The sequence below is a fragment of the Rhynchophorus ferrugineus genome, unplaced genomic scaffold, assembly GCF_030347505.1.
Source record: "Rhynchophorus ferrugineus isolate W39M unplaced genomic scaffold, kcgeb_rfMv2 rfM2, whole genome shotgun sequence".
In the NCBI taxonomy this organism is placed as follows: domain Eukaryota; kingdom Metazoa; phylum Arthropoda; class Insecta; order Coleoptera; family Curculionidae; genus Rhynchophorus; species Rhynchophorus ferrugineus.
In genome coordinates, this window is record NW_027472581.1 from 10,257,476 (window position 1) to 10,270,153 (window position 12,678).

At 30.8% G+C, this 12,678-nt stretch overlaps 1 protein-coding gene across 1 annotated transcript in view; it reads left to right on the top strand.

Moving 5' to 3' along the window:
* Positions 1-12,678, top strand: part of Hs3st-A (Heparan sulfate 3-O sulfotransferase-A) — a 480,225-nt gene that overhangs the window by 102,086 nt on the left and 365,461 nt on the right. Inside the window, exon 2 of the mRNA XM_076393903.1 lies at positions 12,019-12,050. The gene's annotated coding sequence lies outside the window, so the exon portion shown is untranslated. The remainder of the gene's footprint in view (positions 1-12,018; positions 12,051-12,678) is intronic.

The following is a 12,678-nucleotide window of genomic DNA, read 5'->3' on the forward strand; positions in this document are numbered from 1 at the left end:
CAATTTAACTTTGATACGAGGGAGGATTACATAGAGAAGGCTTTTCCACCACATTTCAATAAAATCGGTTTATTAGAATGTAAAATATCATATCAAATGTCTCGAAAATGCATTTTTCAGCTAGTTGTGAGCTGGTTTAGATGCCATGACTGATAGTTTTAATTGGTCAAGCTTTAAAAATATGGAGAAATCGTTTTTTTATGTATATGCCATAATTAACCATTTTTATTTTATACATAACTGTAGTTTCTCTTTCCAAACAATTAACCTGTCGGACTAATTTAGTAATTGTATCTAATACTTTAAGAGCTATTTAATTTAGTTCTTATTTTGCACCTGCCATATCATAATATATTTTAAAATTCAGAAAGACAAATATAATTATGAAATTTACATAATTTCAAGCAAATAAATTATTTTATAGATCGACATTTTCAATGAGAACTTTTTAATTGTTCATCTGTTTTATTTTATTACTTAACGGCGTCACTGAAATCTTTCTAAAGCCCTGAACCGAATTTGATGAAATGTGTGAGTGCGCTTGAGCAGGAAAAATATAGTGTTCACATATGGGTCACATATGGTGATTGTCTAAATGGAAAGAGCAAAATGGAGAATTAGTACAGTCACAGTTATTACTAAACTAAGACATAATAGAAGATATTATGTGGAAAGATCAAGAATATCAATGAGAAACCGCGACGAGATATATATGAACAGACATAGATAAAACATATATGATAGAATAGTTATAGATTAAAAAGGCTATTTATTGTTGAAATTTATCTTAATATAAAACAAAAGACATTACTTTATAATAGGTTATATAATATAAATATACTATATAAACTTTACTACTAGACTAATATAAACAAGACTATAAAAATAAACCGCAATGATATATAGATAGAATAGATTTGAGAGAATAACTATAGATAGAATGGGTTATTTATTGTTGAAGTTTGTACGAATATAAAGCAAAATATATTACTATAGTACAGGTTATATAATATAAACATATTATATAAACATTATTATTAGACTAAGATATACGAGATATATATGAACAAACATAGACAAAACAGATATGATAGAATAGTTATAGATTAAATAGGCTATTTATTGTTGAAGTTTATATACTATATAACAGGTTATATAATATAAATATATTATATAAACTTTATTACTAAATTAAGTTATAATAGGAGGTATTGCTATAATAGGAGTTATAGATAGAATATGTTAATTATTGTTGAAGTTCATACGAATACAAAATAAAATATATTACTATACCATAGATCATATAATATAAAGATATTATATAAACGTTATTATTATACTAAGATATAGTAGAAGATATTACGTTGAAAAATCAAGGATTTAAATTAGAAATCGCGACGAGATATATATGAACGGGCATAGATAATATAGATATGATAGAATAGGATATTTATTGTTGAAGTTTATGCGAATATAAAATAAGAGATATTAATATACACAAGATAATGTAATATAAAGTTATTATATAAACGTTATTACTATACTAATAGTTATATACTAACACTAATAAATGGAATAGTTATAGATTAAATAAGCTATTTATTGTTGAAGTTTATATTAATATAAAATAATAGACATTACTATACAATATGTTATGTAATATAAAGATATTAAATAAATGTTATTACTAGATTAAGATATAGTAGAAGATATTACGTTGAAAAATAAAGGCAATAAATAAGAAACCGCGACTAGATATATTTGAACAGATATAGGTAATATAGATAAAGATGCAATTATGCAAATATAAAATAAGAGATATTAATATACACAAGATAATGTAATATAAAGTTATTATATAAACGTTATTACTATACTAATAGTTATATACTAACACTAATAAATGGAATGGTTATAGATTAAATAAGCTATTTATTGTTGAAGTTTATATTAATATAAAATAATAGACATTACTATAGAATATGTTATGTAATATAAAGATATTAAATAAACGTTATTACTAGATTAAGATTTAGTAGAAGATATTACGTTGAAAAATAAAGGCAATAAATCTAGATATATTTGAACAGATATAGGTAATATAGATAACGATGCAATTATGCAAATATAAAATAAGATATATTAATATATACAAGATAATGTAATATAAAGTTATTATATAAACGTTATTACTATATTAATATATAATAAAAGATATGAGGTTGAAAAATCATGGTATATTCCACTTTTAAATTTATACTATTTTCTCTTAATTTGAAGACTTATTGTGAAACTCGGTACAATATATTTTATTCAAATTATTGTCCATCGATAGTAGCTACTTTTAACCTTTTTCTCCAAGGTCTGTTGAATAAGGCGACTGGGGCTTCACAATTTAACTTTAATGTTTCCAAGTACGTTTTCATCGGTTTCTCGACCTGTGATTGAGCGTTGTCATGCTAAGGAATAAAAAGTTTCTGTCCTCGCTTGTATTCCTGCCGTTTTTTGTGCAGTGCTCCACGTAAACCTATCAATTCTAGTTGACAGCGATCCCCATAATATAGCTCATAGGGGTTTAGCGGCTCATAATGAACCAAGCTGAAAATCCAGAAAATACCGAGCATGAATTTTATTTTATTACCTAATGGAATCTTTGGAATCCTTAACCGATGGGCTTAACCGAGGTTTGAGTGTTGTGCTCAGTTATGACTACAGGAATATTTTTTTGGATATCTCAAGACAATGTTCAAAATATATTGTCAGTCATTAACCATTACGTACTAAGTCAGCAGAGTTGACAGAGTAGTCAAGTTTAAGTTGGTGACCCTCCAATCTGTAGAATAAATACCCGGGACCCTGATTCGAAGCCCATATTAAGCGGTAGGTCCAGTCTAGACAAAACATAGTTAGTAAAAAGGACAATTAGAATATAAGAATACATATTATGTCTGAATATGATATGCATGACTACGTTTGTTTTTACAGTATTTCTATATTTCCATTCAAATGAGAAGTCAATGGGGAAGACGTCTATCTAGTGCGATAGTTGTATATACATTTTTGTAGTTCTCAAACTAAACAAACTCAGGTAAGCCATGGAATCACTCGTCATGTGCTTTAAGATAAGAAGATAATAAAGCAATAAAATAAAACTATATTTGATTTGTAGAATTGATACTATAAATAAGAAAGCGTGACGAAAGAGTTAGAATAGTCTATTTATTGTTGAAATTTATACGAATATAAAATAAGAGATATGCTATAATAAAGATTATATGATAAAAAAATATTATATAAAGTTTATTGCTATACTAAGGTATAATAAACTATATTAATTTGAAAAATCGAGGTATTTTTCACTTTTTCGGCTCAGATTTTTTTTGATAATAAAAATAATCAAAAAAATGTTTATAATTTTCTAATGATTATTTTTACAGCATCATATTTTATTCATATTTTCTCTGCTACATTTTGTAAAGATATTTAAAATACGTAAGATGTTTTATTGTTTTATAGACTATCTTTAGTAATATTAAAATTTATATAAATTCGTACAATTTGATAAATATAAGGGACATTTATCAGGCCTATAAATTAGTTTTAAATATTTTTTTTTAATTTTAAATTTTATTGTTAAATGCGGTACCATATATTTTATTGAAAGTATTTTTCATCCATCGTCGCTACTTCGGCCCTGTTTCTCCGATGTCTGGAAAATGCGGCGGCTGGGGCCTTTCGGCAGTTTCACTTTAATATTTCCAATAATTTTTTCTCCGGGTTTTTAGCCTTTGACTGTGCTTTTCCATGCTGAAGAATTCAAAATTTGTGTCTTCGCTCGTATTCCGACGATTTTTCGTGCAGTACTCGACTTAAACGCGTCAATTGCAGTTGATAGCTATCCTCTTAGATAACTAGACAGGTCATAGTAAACCCCTCTACTCTGGTACAATATTCGGAGCATTAGCCAGGTAATTCTTGTAATTTTTGCTTTAGATTATTGTAATGAATTTTATTTTCATTACCAATAAAATACGATGAAAGAAACTTTACCATAATATATCTTTGCTTCAATTTTTACAGCACAAATTATCCAAGCTCTTAGATCATACCCATGTTCTTCAATGATTTTTTCGGTGTTACTCTCAAAAATTATGAAATTTCTTCTTGGGTTTTACACGAATTCTCATCGGCTAATGCCTTCAAATGTTCGTTTTCGAAGCAAAGAAAAAATTATTCTTTTTGTTAGAATAAAAACGTTCCAATGGTACGAAAGAAAAAGTAATAGTACCAGAAATAATATTAAAGGTAATTATTATAAATTTAATACATATTTTGATGTAGTTAATCATCCATTCCTTTTAGGGTAGTAGATGTAGAATACGTCAACCAAAAGCTAGTCAGTTCAGTAGTGAATATATTACAGGAGATTGTCCATCAAATATAGTAGCAAAAATTGCAATAACTTATAAAAATTAGAACGTTAGTCATGATATATTTTAATAACAATTAATTTTTATTTTATTTGTAGAGTGTTGCTGGAACTTGTTGAACAAAAGCTCTCGTATGAAAATAAAAGATCTTTTATGATTTTTAGGGTAAATGATGTGGCTCGGTGAATGGAGGTAAATCGAAATGAAACAGTGGTGTTTACATAATGTGACCGTTATTTATTGGCAAAATAAAAATTGTGAAAATACAAATAAATAAAACGTATGGCAGCGGAGTTACCTGAAGACGAGGCTTGGGCAGTCGATGGTGGCACGTCTTAACCAAACGAGGGTTGAGCACTGAATGACCGAAATACCCTTCAATAATATCCCAGATAAACGTCTCGGGGTTGCCGCCAGCTATTCGTTGTCGGGTTACAGTTGGCACCCCACCCGTGTTCAACATCTGGGATTATATTTCTGGGTATTTTGTAAACCGTTATTCCACGATGTAAAATTCGACATGCCTCAATTCGCTACAATACTCCCCTGCTAGAATTTTACATAAAATTACTACAAATTAAACAAAAATACAAAAATGTTTGCAAAAAGTATCAAATACAAAAAAAAAACATATACCAAACAAAATGTGCTGTGTAAAATGGGCTTTGAAAAAATATGATAGTTTGAAACGGTTGTGGTTGGTACGGTTGCGATCTGGTACGGCTGTTGATATCTTCCGGTCCTACAGATACCGTTGCATCATCGTCGCTTTGGCACTTGAATGTGGTCCATCGACGACGTTGAAAACAAGCTATTCTTCAGACAGGGCTCCCGTAATCGACGCTGTGGGAGGATCGACTGTTCGACGACGTGGTAGCTTATTTTCTTTGACGACGAGACGTTAGCAATTCTGGTACTTCGGCGAAGACATAACGAGTCTACGGTGACTGCAATCGGTACCTAGCTTCTGGAGCTGCTCTGTGACTAATCCGTAGTCACATACGTTAGGTTAATTCAGAAAAAACAAATAACGACGGTATCCGACCGAAGCTGCCCAAAGCCTTTTAAATCAAAATATCTGCCATTATGACGGAGACGGCGAGCGAAGGAAGACATCATGATTTAAACATAGCGCCGAAAGAAATGTTTAGCCGAGACGCTGATGACTAAGCAGTGGTGTAAAAATATTCCAAAAGATTGTGAAATAAAAATTTTGACAAAAAAAAATTTTAAAACATTAATTGGAAATAATGAAATTAATCGGAATAAAATGAAAATGAATCTTGAAGGTAAAATTGAAAAGGAATCGAATTAAAAATATTTAAAATTTTGAAATAAAAAAAAAATATAACGGCCACGTAAAATACACCATTTTCTACGTACCCTCCATTCACGAGTCCAAACCCAATTTTGCGAAAGATCACGTCGGGGTCACCACTTTAGGGTAAATGATGTGGCTCGGTGAATGGAGGTAAATCGAAATAAAACAGTGGTGTTTACATGATGTGACCGTTATTTATTGGCAATATAAAAAAATGTGAAAATACAAATAATAAAACGGATGGCAGCGGAGTTACCTGAAGACGAGGCTTGGGCAGTCGATGGTGGCACGTCTTAACCAAACGAGGGTTGAGCACTGAATGACCGAAATACCCTTCAATAATATCCCAGATAAACGTCTCGGGGTTGCCGCCAGCTATTCGTTGTCGGGTTCCAGTTGGCACCCCGCCCGTGTTCAACATCTGGGATTATATTTCTGGGTATTTTGTAGACCGTTATTCCACGATGTAAAATTCGACATCTTCAAGGTCGCTACAGATTCAAGATTAGCTTGGGACGATACTACTAATAAGTGTTCATCCGAATTCATTACATATAACATTAATCATCAATGACACACTAATAATCTAATGACTGTTACTCTGAAGGTAGAGTAGTGAAAGAAACAAGGAAAAACGAATATATTTTTATGAAAGAGCAAATGTAAAAATTGTTGTTTTATAAAACTAATGATGTATTGACCGGAGACTTCTTTCAGATGAAAAGTACGATAGTCTGCAAGATGAAGATTTTGTTTTGAGATAGGTAAATGACATATAGAAACGTAGTTTATGGACTTTCACTAAAATTATTTCAATATGATGTCTTTATATAAATATGGTACGTGATCGTATATTAACTCCGTTTTTTAAAGATATGCTTAAAATGTTCTAATAGAATATGACTTTTTATCTTCAAATATATCCCAATTATAATTTACACGATAAAAAAAACAACATATTTAATGATTAAAATGTTTATTTAGTATCTTTATTAGTATCTATTTTTTCTGTCTTTAAATGAGTTCCCAGCACTTCTTTTACTATTGTAACATATAGTTGATTATTGTTTTTTAATTTCTTGGGATAGTTATACAAAGAAAATTATATTAGACAAAAATTTTCAACAATCTGTTACAACACAAAGTGTATGAGCTTGCGCAGAAGAATATTTGTTCAATAAGACTATTAATTTAAATAAATGGAAATGTCCATGTGGTAAACTGAAATTACCTTCAGTTTACTGTCAGTTTGATACACTTTTTAACGAACACAACTTCACATCTTTGATTGGTAATGTCACTAGGTTGTGACAACAATAGTTATTGTCACTTTGAACAATTTACAAGGATATCCGTTTGTTGTGTGTATTTACTTCGTTTATTTCTCCGAACACTCACTATTTCGCGATAGCAATCAGGAACACTGATATATATATCTTTATTTATGCGATAACGCGTGGTCAACTAGTGGATGAACGGTTAACGATAATACTGTTAAGGAAACGAATGAAAAAGCTATAGACGAAGTGGGGATGGTCTTTACCCGGTACCGCCTCTACCAATCCAATTGGTACTAATTCTGTGGCTATAATATCCAGCGTAGGTGTATATGCGGTTGTCTAAAGTGCGGTAGATACGAGTGGAGCCATCTGTTGTCGAATAGTAAGAATGAATATGAATATATTTGTTTAAAAATAGGGTGTGGCAAAAGCCCCGCTATCACAGACGCAATTTCCGCCGAGTGACAATAATAGAACGATTATTTACAATAAATATTGTCACTTATTTCTGCTAGTTCTTGTGGCATGTAACATACTTATCCATAATAAAATTTGGACGTCTACACAATACAATGGTTAAAGCTAAACTGAGCTAAACGTTGTGGTAAATCAAATGGTAGCGGGACTTTTGCGGCACCCTATATTATTATCTTAAAATTTAGTGAAATAATTAATCCAACTTATATTCACTTAAAAATACAAATGTAACAGTACAATTTTTTTTTATAATTAAAGTATTGTTGGCTATTTCATTATTTTCTTAACGTCTTTCTGCGCTTCTTTATACGGTTGTAGTAAACAATCTAGATCATTATTAAACTTTACAGTTGATAAAATCTTATTTATTTTGTATAAACTTAAAGACGTAGTTGTTTTTCCAGCCAATTTTGTAGATGTATCATCTTCATTATTTCATTCATTATTTAAATTGCTTTCCGAAATTTCAACTAGTTCCCTTTCTGTCCGTTCATTGTCGTTAGCCGAAGATCCTCAAAACCTTCTACATGTATAACTTTTAAAATTTTGGCCTTATTTATCGGGCAATGCTGAGAGATCGATAACAATTTCCGGTCATAGGTTTTACGAGCATGCATTTATAATTGATGGTCCTAAAGTTACTCACTGCATCTTTAATAATGGTTAATGCGACTGAAACTGCGCCTTAGATTTTTTTATTAACGTTTTTTAGAACGTCAACAACTGCCCGTGGGCAATAAGTATTATTATATGATTTCAGATCATATTATTATATGATCCACTTGAAACGGAGTGTTAAGAAAGTCAACTATGTTATTTTCTTCTGTTGCGGATTTTTCAGACGGGTAGGTTTTTTGATCTTTTTTCGCACCTTCCAGAGAGAATAATATCCTGTTGCATCAGCTGGCGTTAAGTGTTCTAAATAGTTTTAAATTTCTTGATTTTGTTCCTTATTTATTAGCTCTTTCAGCTCTTTTGTGGATTTGTTGAATTTTCCATTGTTTTCTTCTGTTCTCATTTGTGCCAGGTTTTTAGCAGTTTTCTCTTTTCGCCGATTTTTTGTTTAATTGTAAATGAAATATAATTAAACTTTTCATATGTTGCGCTACTAGGTGTTGCGTACCATTCGACCTCTTGTATAGATTTTGTTATATTTTTGCTGCTATTTCTGTACTTTTTTCTGTTTTAAGATGTAAATTAAGATATTAAATTGTCTAAGTCCTCTCTAAATCATGGCCAGTTCCCTGGCATATTGCTGCAGTCCATTAGCATTCCAGACGGCTATTTTGTATTTGCTTTAATGGCTATCAGTCATTAGGCTAGCTTGGTAATGACGACGGTGAGCAAAATTCATCACTGTTCATCATCATAAGTTTACCCATCACTTCCTCTAATTTACTAATAGTACTTATAGCTTCATTGGTGATTGTCTGCGTATTAGATTTGTGTTAAGTGTTGGTTACTGCGTGTGCGTATGATATAAATGTTATATGCTCTCATGGTGTCTGTAAGTTTCTTTTTTCCCTCAGTATTGGATGGAATTTTTGTTCCATCGCTTTATGGACTGGGCATTCCCTATGATTTGCAGGACGCTCGCCATTACAGTTGACGCATTTCACTTTATCATGACGTGTTTTTCTCTTGCAATCATACCCGTTGGATAATAGTTGCAATGCTAATATTACACCCTGATCTTCTGGTTGCAGAAACGAGGTTCTGTTGGGAGATAATAATTATATTTTCACATTGGGGTCGATTAAATTTAAGGTCTTAAGATCCAGGCTATTTGTCAATAAGCAGAAGTATTTAAAGTTGTACTGACACTGGGCACAAATAAACCAGACTGTAAATATCGTCATCAAAACTCAATGATTACGATTTGCGCTCTGAAAACATAGACAGACAGTCTTTGTTTTTATAAGGGCCGTGGATTTAATCATTTGTTAGTATTGGCTTCGCTATAAAATCACCTGATTACAAGCATTACAATAAAAGCAATTACAAACAACAACAACGTAAATAACGAGAAACGTTAAATCAGAACATAGTCTTCTGTGGCGTATTACTGGCGAAGAAAGGTGGATCTTGTAGAACAGTTCCATGTCCAAAAAGTAATGCGTTAGTCCAAGAAGGTCATTCACACCGCCACTTATGCTGAATATACCAATAGTTCCTTTTAAATAGTTTTGATATATAAATTGGTACTTTTAAAACCAGTATATGCTACAACACCAAGAATAACACAACAATTTAACTATTATTTAATGTTTATACATTCCAAATTCTAAATAGTCTAGATTATTTGTTGTTTTGATTTCTCTTTCTCGGTGCTTTCCTTATTTTGACTTAGCTTTAGCAGGTATTCGATACAATACGATATTTTGTATTTTATCATGTTACAACTCTTTTTTCCGTGTCGTAAATATTTAAAAAAATAGCAAACTTATCTAGCAAATTAGACTCCTAAACTATACCAAAAAAAAACATTATAATTTTCTTAAACTTAAAATTAAACATCTTTCTTAAACATATATAGGTATTATTATGTTGCAGCAGTACTCTTGACCAAAAATGGTTGGCCCTCTGAACAATTTATTATAAGTTGAGCCATCTATAACCATCTATTGTTTAAATATTTCTATCGAGACTATTTAGTTAGGCAACCGATAAAAGCTAATAACCGTTCGTCTAATTCTTCGAGATGGATTAATCAACACGCCGTATAAAAACAGCATATGATATAAAAGTAATAGGGTAGAGATAGAAAAAGCGCACAAAGGAGAATATAGAATAATAACGAAGGGAAAAAAGAAAACAAATACGTGATATTAACTTAGATCCGTATCCAGCGTTTTTATTATCTGGCATCGGACGTATCACCAAGAGAGCGTAAAAATAAAAAAAAATTAGGTAAATGACGGGCGGAAAACATATTGGTCCTTCGACGATTCCGGACCCGAGATGGCGGCCATTTCACTTTCTTTATTTTGTTTTCTCCAGGGTGGAGGCGATGTATTTTCAGAATTTTGAGAGAAAATTATACGGACTGACATGGAATTACTCTATTTGAGATTTTATTTGTTTGAATTAACGGTGCAATGACGTTTTCTCTTTCTTCAAAATGGCAATCGAAGATCTAGAAATAGCCTAAAGGTTCATTTACAAGACATAAAATTAAACAAAATGCTACATAGTAATTTGTATTTTTTTTTCTCTTTTTACCAAGAAGGTTTAATTTGCACTGGACCTTTTAACGTCGGCACTGAGCCACGGTCCCTGGTATTAAGACTACCGATTGGCGAATGACCAACTTCCTAAAAGACTTCCGGTCTTACCCAGCCTGGTTACTGACGTGACTGGGATCATTTTCCTTACCGGAATTTACACTCTCGCCTAGGACAATCGCAAATATTACCCAATTACAAACATAAATTTAGGACCATGCCCCAGCAGGATTAGAACCCTCGATTATCGCAACAGTAGGTGAACCGCCCTGTTGCCTTTACCGATGCAACCAAGACGGCTTGTATAACTTATAATTTTATTATCATACAAAGATTCCAAAATAAAGTATTGGGAGACTGTTCATACTGAAGCACCTGAATTTAGAAACGGTCAAAGACAAGAACGAAAAATTTATCAAGGGCTTTGCTAAAAGACATCAACAAAGGCTTAATCAGCCCATTTATGCTGATGATCTTCAGCTCCTATGAAGTTATAAGTAAAACTATGTGCCCATTAAAAACAGTGACATGAAAGTTAAGCCCAAAGTGTCTATCGTAAAATAAATAATTTGTAATTATAAAACCGTAGCAAATTTGAATAAAAACAAATAGCTTATTAGTGTTAAATAGTTACTAGTGTAGTTAGTATTTATAATTATTAACTAAGTATCTCTTTGAGAATTCATTTGGGTAAAGAAGAGAAAAAATACACCTGAACTTGCTTGATTTGATTTTGATTTCTATGATATTTTCGAATCTTATAATTTTAATGATTAACCAGGCGCTAGACAATATGATTATGATTGCTACGAAATTATTCATCAGTCAGTTATTATCACAAACTGTCTGGGATTATTATGATGAATATACGACTATCGGCTTTTGAAATTTAAATAGTTCATTCTTTCTCATCAATATCTATAGATTCAGAATTTTAAATATATTCAAGTTTATAATTTTCAAGTATTTTCAGTTTTTCATTTTAATTGTTGTATTTTAAGTACAAGGAAATGCCTTATTGCCGTTCGTAAAAAGCTTTTGTTATCAATAATATTTGCAAGCTTTAAAAGTCGTTAAACTGAACTCTAGGATACAACATTAGAGAAAGAAACATTTTATACTCAGCAGTAAGTTTTTCAAAATAATATTTATAATCTGATTATCAGGAGTGCTTTAAATATATTTGTTTGATTTCTATTAATTAATTAAATATTCATGAAATATTATAGAAGAATATTTATATCTCCTCTTTCTCTATCGATTAATAACATATTTTTTATTTTCAGACCGGTGATCCATATGATAGAATAATATAAAAGTAAGTACACGTAGTTTAATATAAAACATGTATAAATTATATAAAATATTTTTTACAAAAAAATGATCCGACTTTAAAATATAAATAAGAAAGTCACTAAGAATTAAAAAGTAATCAAACTGATTTTTAACACAATAAAAAATTTATTGAATAAAATATGTACATAGTAATCCTTGTAATAACAAATAAAAATAATCTAATGGCTATACGTACTTTATATTCCACTTTTTACACACCTATACTTATTTATCTATTTACAATGTTATTTTCACTATTTTTACTACTATCTTACTACCTTGAAATCGGCGAACTGTTTTATAATAGACAAACCCTTAGTGTAATTTTATATCGCCGTTCAACAAGTCGTTTTTTTTTATTGAATAAAACAGTTTTCAATGTAAATTAAAAATATTTGTAAAGTAGTTTTTCTGTGTCTAAAACCTTTCCTATTTCTACCCGATTTCCAAAAAGGAGAAAGTTCTATTTTCGGCTGTATTTTTATAAATGTATGTATGTTAATTGTGGGCCGACTTTTTAAAATTCTTTGTTTATTCCAAAGAGTGCACTTCCCATGTGGTCTCATTGGATCAGGATCAGGATCCTCTGAGCGGAAGCTGAAATGCTCAAA